Genomic DNA, 12,915 nt, shown 5'->3' with positions numbered 1-12,915 from the left:
TAATAAATTAATAAATATTGAACACTAAGGATTTATGAATATAAAGCCACCTTAATGGTGGGGGGTTTGGCATAGACCCCTACTAGTTTATTAATTTAAATCAAAATGGTACATGAAGGGAGGTTTGGACCTTGGTCTGACCTCCAGAATACAATAAGAAAGGGCCGAGGTTTGGACCTTAGTCTGACCTCCAGAATACAATAAAAATGTACAATTATAAAAAAATTAAGAAATCTTACTAATCATCAGTGATTCAGTGAATCAGTATTCACTCTTCAGTCTTCAGTCTTCAGTAGTGTTTGTATCATCATCATCAGAGGATGTTGTATTATGTCCACCTTTATCTTGAAGTCTTGCCTCAACATCCAGCCAATCCTTGAAGCAGAGAAGTATCTCCACCGTTTCGCCCGTCATCCTACTTCTCTTTTCGTCAAGAACACGCCGACCTGCACTAAAAGCGGATTCCGATGCTACCGTGGACATCGGCACAGCTAAAATATCGCGTGCAATTGCAGACATAACAGGATATTGATTTCTAACACTCTTCCACCAAGATAATACATCTAAATTCTCTATTTGATTTTCATCATATGCAGACTGAAGATCATTTCGTAAATAAAATTCTAGTTCACTACTTAAAGATGAAGAAGATGAAGAGGAACTTGAAGCATGTGTGTGTCTTCTCTGTGCAATGAATGAAAAAATAGATGACGAACGAGAACTACTAGAAGGAGAAATAGAGGTTTGTATTTGTGTTCTAGATCCACGAATTTTTTCATCATATATAGCATAAATATCATAAAGAAGTTGTTTTACCTCATTTTTAGCAGATTCAGAATCTTGATTCATATTTTCAGAGTATGCATCAAGTAAAATTAGCACGCCATTTAATTTAACTCTAGGATCAAATACATCAGCTAAGTTATGCATAGGACATATCTTGTCCCAATACTCATTCCATTTAGATTCCATTAGGTCAATAATAGGCATTAAAACATCATCATATCTATGTTCTGCAAATTTTTGACTAATTATATATGCTTGTTGTAAAAATGAATATGAAGTAGGGTAATAAATACAAGAAAGAACATTGGTAGCATTATAAAAACTAAGCAAAAAATCTTCCAAAATTTTTCCTTTATTCCAATCAGTTTCAGACAATGTAAAGCCTAATCCACGATCATTAATATATGCACTTAATAAGTTCTTATATGGGTATGCATCATGTATCATGCTATATGTGGAGTTCCAACGAGTAATTACATCAAGTTTAAATTTTTTAAAACGTTTACCATGATTTACGCATAATTCCTTAAATTCTTGAAGTCTTGATCTTGAAGCATGAATAAAAGAAACTGCATTTCTAATTTTTGAAATCACATCTTGAATCATGCCCATGCCAGCTTGAACAGAAAGATTTAAGATATGACATGCACATCTAATATGCAGTAAATTTCCATCTAATATGGGATGCAATGAGTCTTTTAATAATGCAACAGCAGAATTATTATTAAATGCATTATCAAAAGTAATAGACATAATTTTATCATTAATATTATATGAACATGCAGTTTGATAAATTATATTTGAAATTTGTTGCCCAGAATGTGGAAAATCAAAAGCACGAAAAGCAAGAATACGTTTATTTAATTGCCAATCATTATCAATATAATGAGCAGTAATGGCAATAAAACAATTACTACCTACAGATGCCGACCAAATATCAGAAGTTAATGAAATTTTTACATTTAAAGTAGAAAGTGTTTCAATTAAATTTTGTTTCATTGCTAAAAAGTTGGTCATAGCTACTCTTCTAAATGTACGCCTACTAGTTCTTTTGTAAGCAGGTTGTAGGTTTAATTGAACATATTCTTCAAAATTAAAAGATTCACATAAACTAAAAGGTAATTCATCCTTAACTATCCATTTTACAAGTGCTTTTCTTTGATTTTCATGATTATATGCAAAATTACCTACAAGTAATCCCCCTTGTATATTAAGGGTACTTTGAGTTTGAGCATGAGAATCATGCATCCTATGACTCTCTTGATGCACTACAACAAAAATTGTTTTTGCCGACTCTATATTGCCGACGCTAGATAAAAGCGTCGGCTAAAATTTTTCTCCCCACAGTAACCGCCGACGCTTCTAGGAAGTGTCGGCAGAAAAACATCTACCGACGCTTATAAGCGCCGGCTTAACGGAAAATACGACGACGCTTTTAGAAGCGTCGGCAAAAAACCATCTACCGACGCTTATAAGCGTCGGCTTAACGGAAAAATACGACGACGCTTATAAGCGTCGTCGGAGTTTACCCCTCCCACAACAAAACCCAATCGACCTTCTCCCTCCGCAGCCCTAAATTCGTAGCCGACCGACTCCCAGCTCCCTCCTCAACCCTTTTCACCGATCTCAGCCATTCCCTCCGCCGAGCGACCCCAAATCGCGTTCCTCCGCCGCATCTCCTTCCCCTCTTCCCCCTCTCCGTTGGCCTCCTCTCCGTGGACATCTTCCACCTCCTCCGCCGCAGAGCACTCACGCGGCGTTTGAAGTTTGGAGCCGGCAAGGACGGGGACAAGGCCAGGTTTGGGATCTTCTTCTCTTGCTTCGATCTTTAAATTCTAGATGCACTTCCATGTACAAAATCAAACCCTTCCTCCTTGTGTGGCTTTGAGACCTGTTATCAAACCCTTCCTCCTTGTGTGGCTTGGCCTACGTCCAACATACATAGTGCCCGTGATCTGAGAGGGCTGGATTTGAGATGGATCTGAGAGGGCTGGATTTCTTTTTCTTAGTTGGATTCTTTTTCATCTTATGATGGTGATCAGGATTATCCAGCATCAAGTTAACCGTTATATATAGCTTCGGTTTTGGGTTTTGACATTTTAATTTCAGTAACTAGAATTGAGCTTGTTTGATGCATGTGAAAGAATGACAGGATAGCTGTGATTTTCCATTTGATTAGAGAAGTTTTCTAATACTTATGTTAATTGCCATATGCACGCCGGATTTGGGGAGTGCTCTTCACTTGTTCTTTTGAACATCAACAAGAGGACGCCCTAAGATCCATGAGTATTCAATTTGGGTCCAGTTCTTTTGGCTCACTTAGTGCACACATATTGCAGGTTATTAATAGATCTATGCCCAGTCCAGACATGAATGGGGGCCCAAGTAACTAGGCCTGATATCTTTTGTTCTTTGTTTTTTTTGTGGCCTCATTTTTGGAGACATGACTAATTTGAATTGGATCAAGTTTCTGGGCCTATTGAAGTGATAGTTAATGTAGTAGTATAAGCTGATTATATACTTTTATATGGAACGTATTATGACTTGGAGGAATCTTGAATTTGTAATAACTAAACAGTGTTTTCGCAATAGCCTCTGCAAATGCTAAGAGGTATGCAAATGCAAATGCTATGCAAATGGTATGTGAAACCATCTTGATTGCTTGATCCCGTAGGTTCTGAATCTTTGGTGCATTTGTTTAAGTTAATCATGTTTTCTTTTTTTTTACCGTTCAAAGTTTCTTTCTTTAAGGTAGATTATTTTTATTTCATTCTTTTTGATTCTGAGCTTTGTAGATGCATATTGCTTGATTAGCCTTGGAATTTATCATCTGATATGTAATATTTTTATTGGGTCTACTGGGTCTTGTTGTGTTTCTGGGGATGATGTTCTGATTTGTCTCTTTCGCTTTAATTCCTTCTGTGAAAATAGATGCTGTTTGCAATATAAAAGTTTGTTTTCCTTCTTTAAGGCTCCTTGCATGCGCAGAAGATAAATCGGTGTAAATAAATCCTCAGTTGCATGAGCTTAAGCTGTGTCACTTATGAGTAACCCGTCTTAAAATGTAATGCCAAGTTGGGAGATTGACATAAAATGTCTTCAAACTTTAGTAGATCACTCCTTGATTTAGAATGCTGACTCCATATGAACAGGAGAACTTTAACATAGGAAGTTCTTCATTTGATTTTGGTACCTCAATTTATTTAAGCTGAATTATCGCTGTGTCAAAAACCATTCTTAGTAGTCCAATCCTCTTGTCCACATTCGAAATGTTTATATTCATGGTTTTGCTATTAACATTATCCAGAACTCTCTTGTGGTTTCTGTCACAACTTACAGTGCAGTTTTCAGCGAGAGACATAATTATCTGGCACCTGCCTCTTGAGCAATTAAATTGTATGATGCAATTATTTGACACTCATGGGGAACACCGATGGAGCCAGGAAAGGGCTTAGGCAGGAAATATTTATTTGTACATATGCTGTTGCTACCACCTCCAAGTATGCCTATAATGCATAATCATTTGTCACCACACGTCTGACTGCAAGTTGCCTGTCAGTCATGCAGATGAATCTTTCATCAGTCCAGACATATTTGGTAGATGTGGCGCAGGTTACCGAGGATAGAAGCATGATGATGCTACTATATTTGCAACTTTTAGTTTCAATGAATCGCTCAATATACACTGATCAACCTCTGATGCAGCATAGTGCTTCAGCACTAGTGTCTGATCAACCTCTGATGCAATCTGCTTTATGGTCTAAAGATGAATGCAATCGGAGTGGCTTCTTATGGCCTAAAGATCAATGCAATCTGCTTTATCTGGTTGTGTATTTGTTGTTGAGGATGTTTGCATGATTTATAGAAGCCAAGTTTGTCATTTTGAAGTTCCATATGTGGAAGCCACTACTTGATAATAGAGATGAACCACAACCATCTTGAAGGCTTACATTTGGATTTTGAATACACAAATCACTTCTTTACATCTTTAAAAAGCATATGGTGTTTGAATTTATTATGAACCTGTTCATGTAGTTTTATTTGAGTTTCAAACTGAGGGTTCAGTTTTATGATACTTCTAGCCAAAATGTCTGCAAATGCAAATTCAGTTTCTTAGGAGTTGCTGTAGGTGAATAACCATATCTGTTTTGCTCAATAAGTAATGATGCATAGACACAGTTGCATCTTACAGTTTTACCTTCTTGAGCTTTCTTAGTGCATTATGCAACTGTCAAATTGGTCATTTTAAACTTGGCAGGACATGTATTTCTTCTGACTGTTTAAATTTGGGAAAGTTATCAAAGGAAGACTTGCTCTCTTATCAGGTACTTGAGAACTCGTTTTCCTCTGTCACTTTTTTAATCTCCAGACAATGTCAGTTAATGTAGGCTATGCAATCATTGAATTAATTGATTAAGGGCTGTTTGTTTAACTTAATTTTGCTTGAGTCAGTGTACGCATGTATATTTTTGACTGTATCATTTACCTTGTTTTTTCTTAGAATGGACAAAAGTTGGATGAATAAGCCGAGATACAGTGACGAATATTTGAATGGAGTTCAGAATTTCATTAAATTTGCTTTTCAGAAATCTAATATGAATGGGAAGATTTTATGTCCATGTCGAAAATGTGTAAATGCTTCTTCTCTTGCTCCAAAAACTGTTGAAGAACATTTAGTGTGGAATGGTTTTACAAGAGGTTATACTGAATGGGTATTTCATGGAGAGTTGATATTGTCATCTCCATGTAACCAACCCTCGTATATAGAAGACACCTCTAGTTTTGCATCCAGTAATACAGAAAAAATCCTGTAGGAGAAGATGATATAAGGGGCTTACTCAGAGATGCTCTTGGACATAGTATTAGAAATTTAACAGATATTAGTGGAGGACAAGAAGCAACTGAAATAGGTGATGAGCGTACAGCAACTGATTTTATGCATGTTGAAGAACATATACACTCTGATGATGACACAGCTCGGTATCATAACTTGCTGAAATCTTGTGATGAAGAACTATATCCGGGTTGTAAGAATTTTACAAAGATTTCTTTTCTTGTGCATTTATTCCATTTGAAGTATTTGAATGGGTGGTCTAGCAAGTCTTTTACTATGCTTCTCCAATTATTAAATGATGCATTTCCGGAAGGCGTTACTTTGCCATCATCTTCTTATGAAGCCAAAAAATTAGTAAAAGAATTGGATCTTGGATACGAGAAGATACACAGTTGTCCGAATGACTGTATTTTATTCCGTGGTGGAAATATTAACGAAGAGTCGTGCCAAATATGTGGATCTTCACGATGGGAGAAATCTAAAGATGAGCATGATTTTTTGGATGAAGTGGATGCTGCACAGACTAAGAAAAGACCGGCTAAAGTGTTGAGATATTTTTCTCTCATACCTAGATTGAAAAGAATGTATGCATCATCGAAGACGGCTTCCTCTATGAGATGGCATGACGAAGGCCGTACAAAAGATGGAATGTTACGACACCCAGCAGATAGTTTAGCATGGAAAGCATTTGATGATAGGCATCACGAATTTTCTTCTGATGCTCGCAGTGTCAGACTGGGTTTGGCTACTGATGGGTTTAATCCCTTTCGAAGCTTGAGTTCTACATACAGCACTTGGCCGGTTGTTTTGGTTCCATATAATTTACCACCATGGATGTGTATGAAACAGTCTTCACTCATTTTGTCAATGGTTATTCCAGGTGATAAGGGCCCAGGTAATGATATTGATGTTTTTTGCAGCCTTTAATAGAGGAATTGAAACAGTTATGGGAGGGTATTGATGCATTTGATGCTTTTACTGGTCAAACATTCAAATTGCGTGCAGCTCTTATATGGACTATTAATGATTTTTCTGCATATGCTAATTTATCCGGTTGGAGCACTAAGGGGCGTATTGCATGTCCTTCTTGTGGAGATTCAACCCATTCATATTGGTTAAAAAATGGAGGAAAGTTCTGTTATATGGGCCATCGTCGATGGTTAGAACCAAACCATCCATTTCGATTTCAGATGATCTGTTTGATAGTACCACAGAGTTGCGTTCTGCCCCTATTCCACCAACTGGTACCGAAGTTCTTAGACAAATGCATGGCACAAATTACATACCTGGTAAGGTCTCCAAATGTCTAAAGAAGAGGGGAAGGGAGGATGTTGGTAGCTCATTAAATGAAGGGTTAATATCAGAGATTTTAGAGGATGCTAACTTTTTTGAGAATGATGACAATGCATATGGACAGGAAAATGATGATGACACATTGGTTGCTTCTACACAGAAACAGTTATGGAAAAAAAGGAGTATTTTTTTTGATTTACCTTATTGGGAGTATAATCTTCTTCGACATAATCTTGATGTCATGCACATAGAAAAGAATGTTTGTGATAACTTGATTGGAACATTGTTAAATCTTGATGGAAAGACCAAAGACAACTTGAAAGCGCGTCTTGATTTGAAAGATATGGGCATACGACAAGAGCTTCATCCGAAAGAGCTTGATAATGATAAATTTTTTATACCTCCTGCATGTTACACAATGTCTACTCAAAATAAGGATCTTTTCCTAATGGTTCTGAAAAATATGAAGGTTCCTGATGGGTATGCATCGAATATTTCACGGTGCGTAAATCTTAAAGAGCGAAGACTTTCAAATCTTAAAAGTCACGATTGTCATATTTTGATGCAAGATATACTTCCATTGGCTTTAAGATCGTCAACGCCGAATCAAGTTCTTGTAATTGTTTCTCAGTTGTCATCATTTTTTAAAGCATTGTGTTCAAAAGTTCTTGATCCTAGGGTGCTTGATCAATTGGAGTCTAATGTTGCCCTTACATTATGCCATATGGAAAAGATCTTTCCTCCTGGATTTTTTACTATTATGGTTCATCTACTTATTCACTTAGCGGCGGAAGCTAAACTTGGTGGACCGGTTCAATACCGATGGATGTATCCTATTGAGAGGTGATTTTGCTAAACTCTAATGTCTATATTTATAAATCATATCGGTGTTGATATTGATCTTAAAAATTTCTCTTTGAAGGTTTCTGATGCGCTTAAAGGATTATGTACGCAATCGAGCCTATCCCGAGGGCTCGATTGCTGAAGGATATATTGCTGAGGAGTGTTTGACATTTTGCTCGAGATATCTCGAAGGTGTTGAAACTGCTCTCAATCGACCTCCAAGAAATTTTGATATTGTAGAGAATGCAGGAATTTACAAGTTCTCATCTGCGGGAAGAGTTTTGGGGATAGTTAAAAGTGTTGTTCTTGACCAAAAATCATTAGCACAAGCACATCGCTATGTGTTACTTCACAGTGATATAATATCCGAGTATCGCAGGTTAGTATGATTGTAATCTTCTTATCTGTCATATCAGATATAAATGCTTAGCTAAAGAGTTTATGATCGTGCAGAGAATTTTTAGTAACTCAGCGAAGCATCAACAATAACATTCGTCCTACCCCAAGGATTGAGCAAAGATGGTTGGTTGAGTTATGTCCTGAATGGCTATTCAAACAGGTTAGACATTTAATACATTAGGTATTTTCACAATTTTTTAATACATTGTCATTGAATAATTAATCATTGCTTCTATAATTTTTTAGGTGCCCACGATGATGGAGGAAAATTGTTCCGATGAAATAATAGTCATTGCTCGAGGTCCGAACAATATTGTTAATAGATATGATGGGTTCATTATAAATGGTTTTAAATTTCATACTAAAGAACGTGAGAAATTTAGAAAAACCCAAAACAGTGGTGTTATGGTTGATGCGGAGGGAAAAACTTATTACGGTGCACTGAAGGATATTTATGAGCTGGATTATTATGGAAACTTTAAGGTAGTACTATTTCGATGTGATTGGGTGGATATAAACTCATCTAGAGGTTTGAGACAAGACATAAATGGTTTCACACTTGTAAATTTTTCAAAGTTGATACATACCGGTGTGCTATTGAAAGATGAACCATTCATTTTTTCATCTCAAGCTCGACAAGTGTTTTTTGTACAAGACTCAAAAGATAAAGATTGGTCTGTTGTCATTAAGACTAAACCTAGGGACTTGTATGATATAGAAAAAGGGTTGGAAGAGGAGGATAATGAGACTTATACTCAGTGTATGCCTTTTAATATTATGCCGACTGATGGACAATGAAAGAGTATAGTTTCGTAATGGTAAGAAAAATTTACTAGTCTGTTTCTATGTTACCGATACTGACTTTTCTACTAGTAGCGTATGAATATTATGACTCAGTGTTTTTCATGTGTAATGAATGATCTTTGATCTTGGAATTATTTTGGTGGAGGCACCGGCTCTTATTGTACAAGTTCTGTGAAAATAAAAACAGTGGTAATTTTAAGATGCCAATGATAGCTCTAGTCAGCAATATAGTCTCATCATGCGACAAGACCTTTACATGGAACTTGTTTGTTGACGCTTTATTTCAGGAGGCCAATAAGCGCAACAACAACTGGTTACCTCCCCCATGGGCGATAGTTGCCATTCTTGTCTTGGGATTCAATGAATTTATGACACTTCTAAGGTAATTTACTTGAACTTATGAGTTGAATATATCTTGCAAAACTCTTACTCTTCTGACTTGAATTAAATCTCTGTTGTTTTGCTGATGCAGAAATCCTTTTTATCTTGCTGTGATATTCGTTGCCTTTCTAGTGGGCAAGGCCGTCTGGGTCCAGCTAGATATCTGAGGCGAATTCCGAAATGGCGCTGTGAGTGTTTGAATAAAAATCTAATTGCACTCTTTTTTTTTTTGGCCGAGCTGAAAAGACCTTTCTAGTTCTGATTTTGTGTATTTGCCTGCATTATCGTGCCAGCTCCCTGGTCTCCTATCCTTGTCCACAAAGTTCATCCCGACGTTAATGAACATCCTAAAGAGGCTAGCGGATGAGGGCCAAAGACCTGCAGCTCCAGAAACCCGGAGGAACACGGAAGTTGATTCAAAAAGCTTCAGGAATGGCGTATATAATAATTCAACATCTGATGCATCTTCGAATATATCCTCATCAGAGAGCGGGCCAGAGTACTCGAGCCCCTTGGCACAATGAATTAGCGTGAGGGATAGCTAGCCGTTAGAATAATATATATATATATATCCCATTTGTTGTGTTTCTCTCTGGTTTTTTTTAGAATTTTAGCCAACTGCAAGAGCCTCCCTTTTTGCTGAGATGCCCTTTTCCCAGGCTAGGGTTGGAGCTAAGGAATGCATTTAGATTGTGAAGTTGTGAGACTTGGCTGTACGAGAGAGAGAATTGAATGTTGTGAGGCTAGGGTTGGAGCTAAGGAATGTTAGTTGACTAGAGCTATATTGCTGACTAGAGCTATCATTGTCGTTAAACCCTTGAAGCACATTCTAGTAGTTTTTATTTTTTGTCAGGTTCACAACTTCCTTCTGTAAATGGTGATGCAATTTTTTGATCAAATGTGTACTGAACTGTTGAGTTTCATTCTAGCTGGATTGACTCTCTTCCTGTTGGGCTAGTTTGTTGTATTTGACCTTTATTATTAGACTTCGTTTGCATGAGCTGATCAGGAAATCATTAACATGCTTATGCTGTAATAAGCATGTAATCCTTGTGCTAATGAATAGTTATGATACCAAGGCCGGGAGGAGCCAGGAACCTTTTTGTCCAGGGGAGTTGTCAAAATGCATCATCCCAGAAGACAAGAACTACTTTTTGCAAAAGGAAGAACAAACCCATAAACAGGAATTCCATGAAATTTTAAAAATTATTTTAAAAAAAAATAATATTCTAACGACGCTTTAAAGCGTCGCTAAAATTTTGACCAGAAAATTTCGACCAGAAATCAATTAGCGACGCTTTAAAGCGTCGCTAAAATTTCGACCAGAAGTCAATTAGCGACGCTTTAAAGCGTCGCTAACATTTCGACCAGAAGTCAATTAGTCGCTAAAATTTCGACGATAAATTAATTAGTGACGCTTTAAAGCGTCGCGAAAATTTCGATCAGAAGTCAATTAGCGACGCTTTAAAGCGTCGCTAAAATTTCGACCAGAAGTCAATTAGTCGCTAAAATTTCGACGAGAAATTACATCTAGTGACGCTTTAAAGCGTCGCTAATTTTGCATTTGCCGACGCTAAAAAGCGTCGGTAAATCTCGACGCTTTTCAAAGCGTCGGAATACATTTTCTCCACTGTAGCATAGGCGACGCTTTGCCGACGCTTATAAAAGCGTCGGGATGGTTTTTAGCGACGCTTAAAAGCGTCGTTAAAGGCGAAAAAAAGCGTCGCTAATGACCATTATTCTTGTAGTGATGTCTTTTTAAATACCCTGTTCCCCCACTACTACTACAACTATAAAGTTTGGCACATTTTTTACATTTAGCTTTCCAGACTCCCTCAACCATAACTCTATCAAATTCATTCCATACAGCACTAGTCCTCTTACGAGAAGAGGTTTGACCTTCACTCGGTTCACCAGTTCTAGAGGAACTAGGAACATAGGGTTGGGGATTAGTTTCTTCTCCCTCAGAAACAGGAGGAATGCCAAACTGACTTTCCTCAAAAGATGACATATCTATGATTAATTCAAAAAATAAAAACTAACCGCAAGGAGGAATTGAGTAGAGGGTCGGAGGGCAGAGGCAGAGCCGAGATTCCGAGCTTCCTCTTGTGCTCTCAACAGAAGCGACCTTCTCTTCTCAACAGGAACCTCCTCTTGTGTAGCACTTGAACAAACTAAAAATTAAATTGCTAGAAGAGCACTTTAGAAGAGAGAAATAATAGCAGTAGAGAAGGAAAGAATGAGAGGTTTGGTGTGGTGAGAATGAGGGAGGAATGGGCTATTTATAGAAGCCCAAAATTTTTTTCCCAAAATACCCCTCAATTCAGCCGTTATTGGACTGTTGGGAGGGGTAAAAGGGTCATTTTCACGAAAATAGCCGTTGAAAACGGCTATTTTCCTCTCCCCTCTCCAGACGGGCCGTGCCAGGCACGGCCCGTTTGAAGCCGTTGCGGGCCGTGCCTGGCACGGCCTGTGGCGTGCCGTGCCCGGCCCGGCCCACCAATAGAGGGGCCTGGGGCCGGGCCGGGCTGGTGTTCCGTGCTGGACGGGCCGTGCCAGGCACGGCCCGTTTAGTCCTTAGGCCCGGTGGGCCTGGGCCGGGCCGGCCCGGCACGGCCCGTTGCCCAACTCTAGCTGGACATCATTTCTACTGTTTTTTCAAAGCTTTTGAAAATCGGAAATTAGTGAATTTACATCGCTGAAAGTATGAACCTAATTCATACTTGTGTTTTCTGAGACCAAAATAAGTTGTTGCACAAGTTTCAGTTTGCTGTTTCTTAAAACACCTATTTGCTAAAAGAGAAAGTCTAATTTTACTTTTCTGAATTTGTAACCGTGTTTGCTAGAATTTAAGCTTGTGTCCCCCAACCTGAAAAAACCTGGAATTTCAAAACTGAAATAAGTCCTTTTGTTTCCAAAGGCTCTTTGGTGAAAAAAGAGAAATCTCTTTTAGTTTTCCTGTTTGCTGAAAGCAGAAGTTGCTAGAGCTCATAACATTAGGGCTGAAATTTAAATCTGAAACTTATATATGCTAGAATTTTCTGCGGAAATTTTGATATGCTGAAATTATATATGAGTGCTAATCTCTACTATCTATGTATGCTGAACTGAAAAAATGCATGATTTTGTATTCAAATGGATCTACTTTAGCTGCATTATACCCTGTAAACTGAAAGTCAAATTATCTTAAAACTAGACCTGTACTTCAATTTTAAGAACCTTTATTCTGTATTGTTCAAACAACACTCGAACCAAAACTAATTTTTCAAACCTTTCATTATCTGATTTAGAGGTATTCTTTTAGCCAGAAAAAACTCAGCTCTAACATTTTTTCTGACACACAAAGTGACACTGTATAGAGAACAGGTAGTGTTTGATAGAACTTATCTAGGTTGAAACTAGATTAGTCCTTTTTCTAGACATTTTGTTTTACACAAGTTGATAACTTTTCTTATTAATCTATGGCATCTTTAGATGACCTTAATGGTGTCAAAACGAGAAGTTAAATTAACCCTATGTTAGAGAATGAGATGTTATAAACGATCACCACCTTAGGGAGAGTCTTAGCTATATTG

At 37.7% G+C, this 12,915-nt stretch overlaps 1 long non-coding RNA gene across 1 annotated transcript; it reads left to right on the top strand.

The window, feature by feature from the left end:
* The first annotated feature begins 9,199 nt into the window (after window positions 1–9,199).
* On the top strand, window positions 9,200–9,962 carry LOC103696646. The gene is made up of 3 exons (XR_602441.3): window positions 9,200–9,341; window positions 9,432–9,528; window positions 9,634–9,962. It is a non-coding gene; the product is annotated as an uncharacterized LOC103696646 (long non-coding RNA).
* Window positions 9,963–12,915: the final 2,953 nt, after the last annotated feature.

The sequence above is a fragment of the Phoenix dactylifera genome, unplaced genomic scaffold (genome assembly GCF_009389715.1).
Source record: "Phoenix dactylifera cultivar Barhee BC4 unplaced genomic scaffold, palm_55x_up_171113_PBpolish2nd_filt_p 000113F, whole genome shotgun sequence".
Taxonomy (NCBI): Eukaryota; Viridiplantae; Streptophyta; class Magnoliopsida; order Arecales; family Arecaceae; genus Phoenix; species Phoenix dactylifera.
This window is presented reverse-complemented; position numbering and strand designations above follow the sequence as displayed.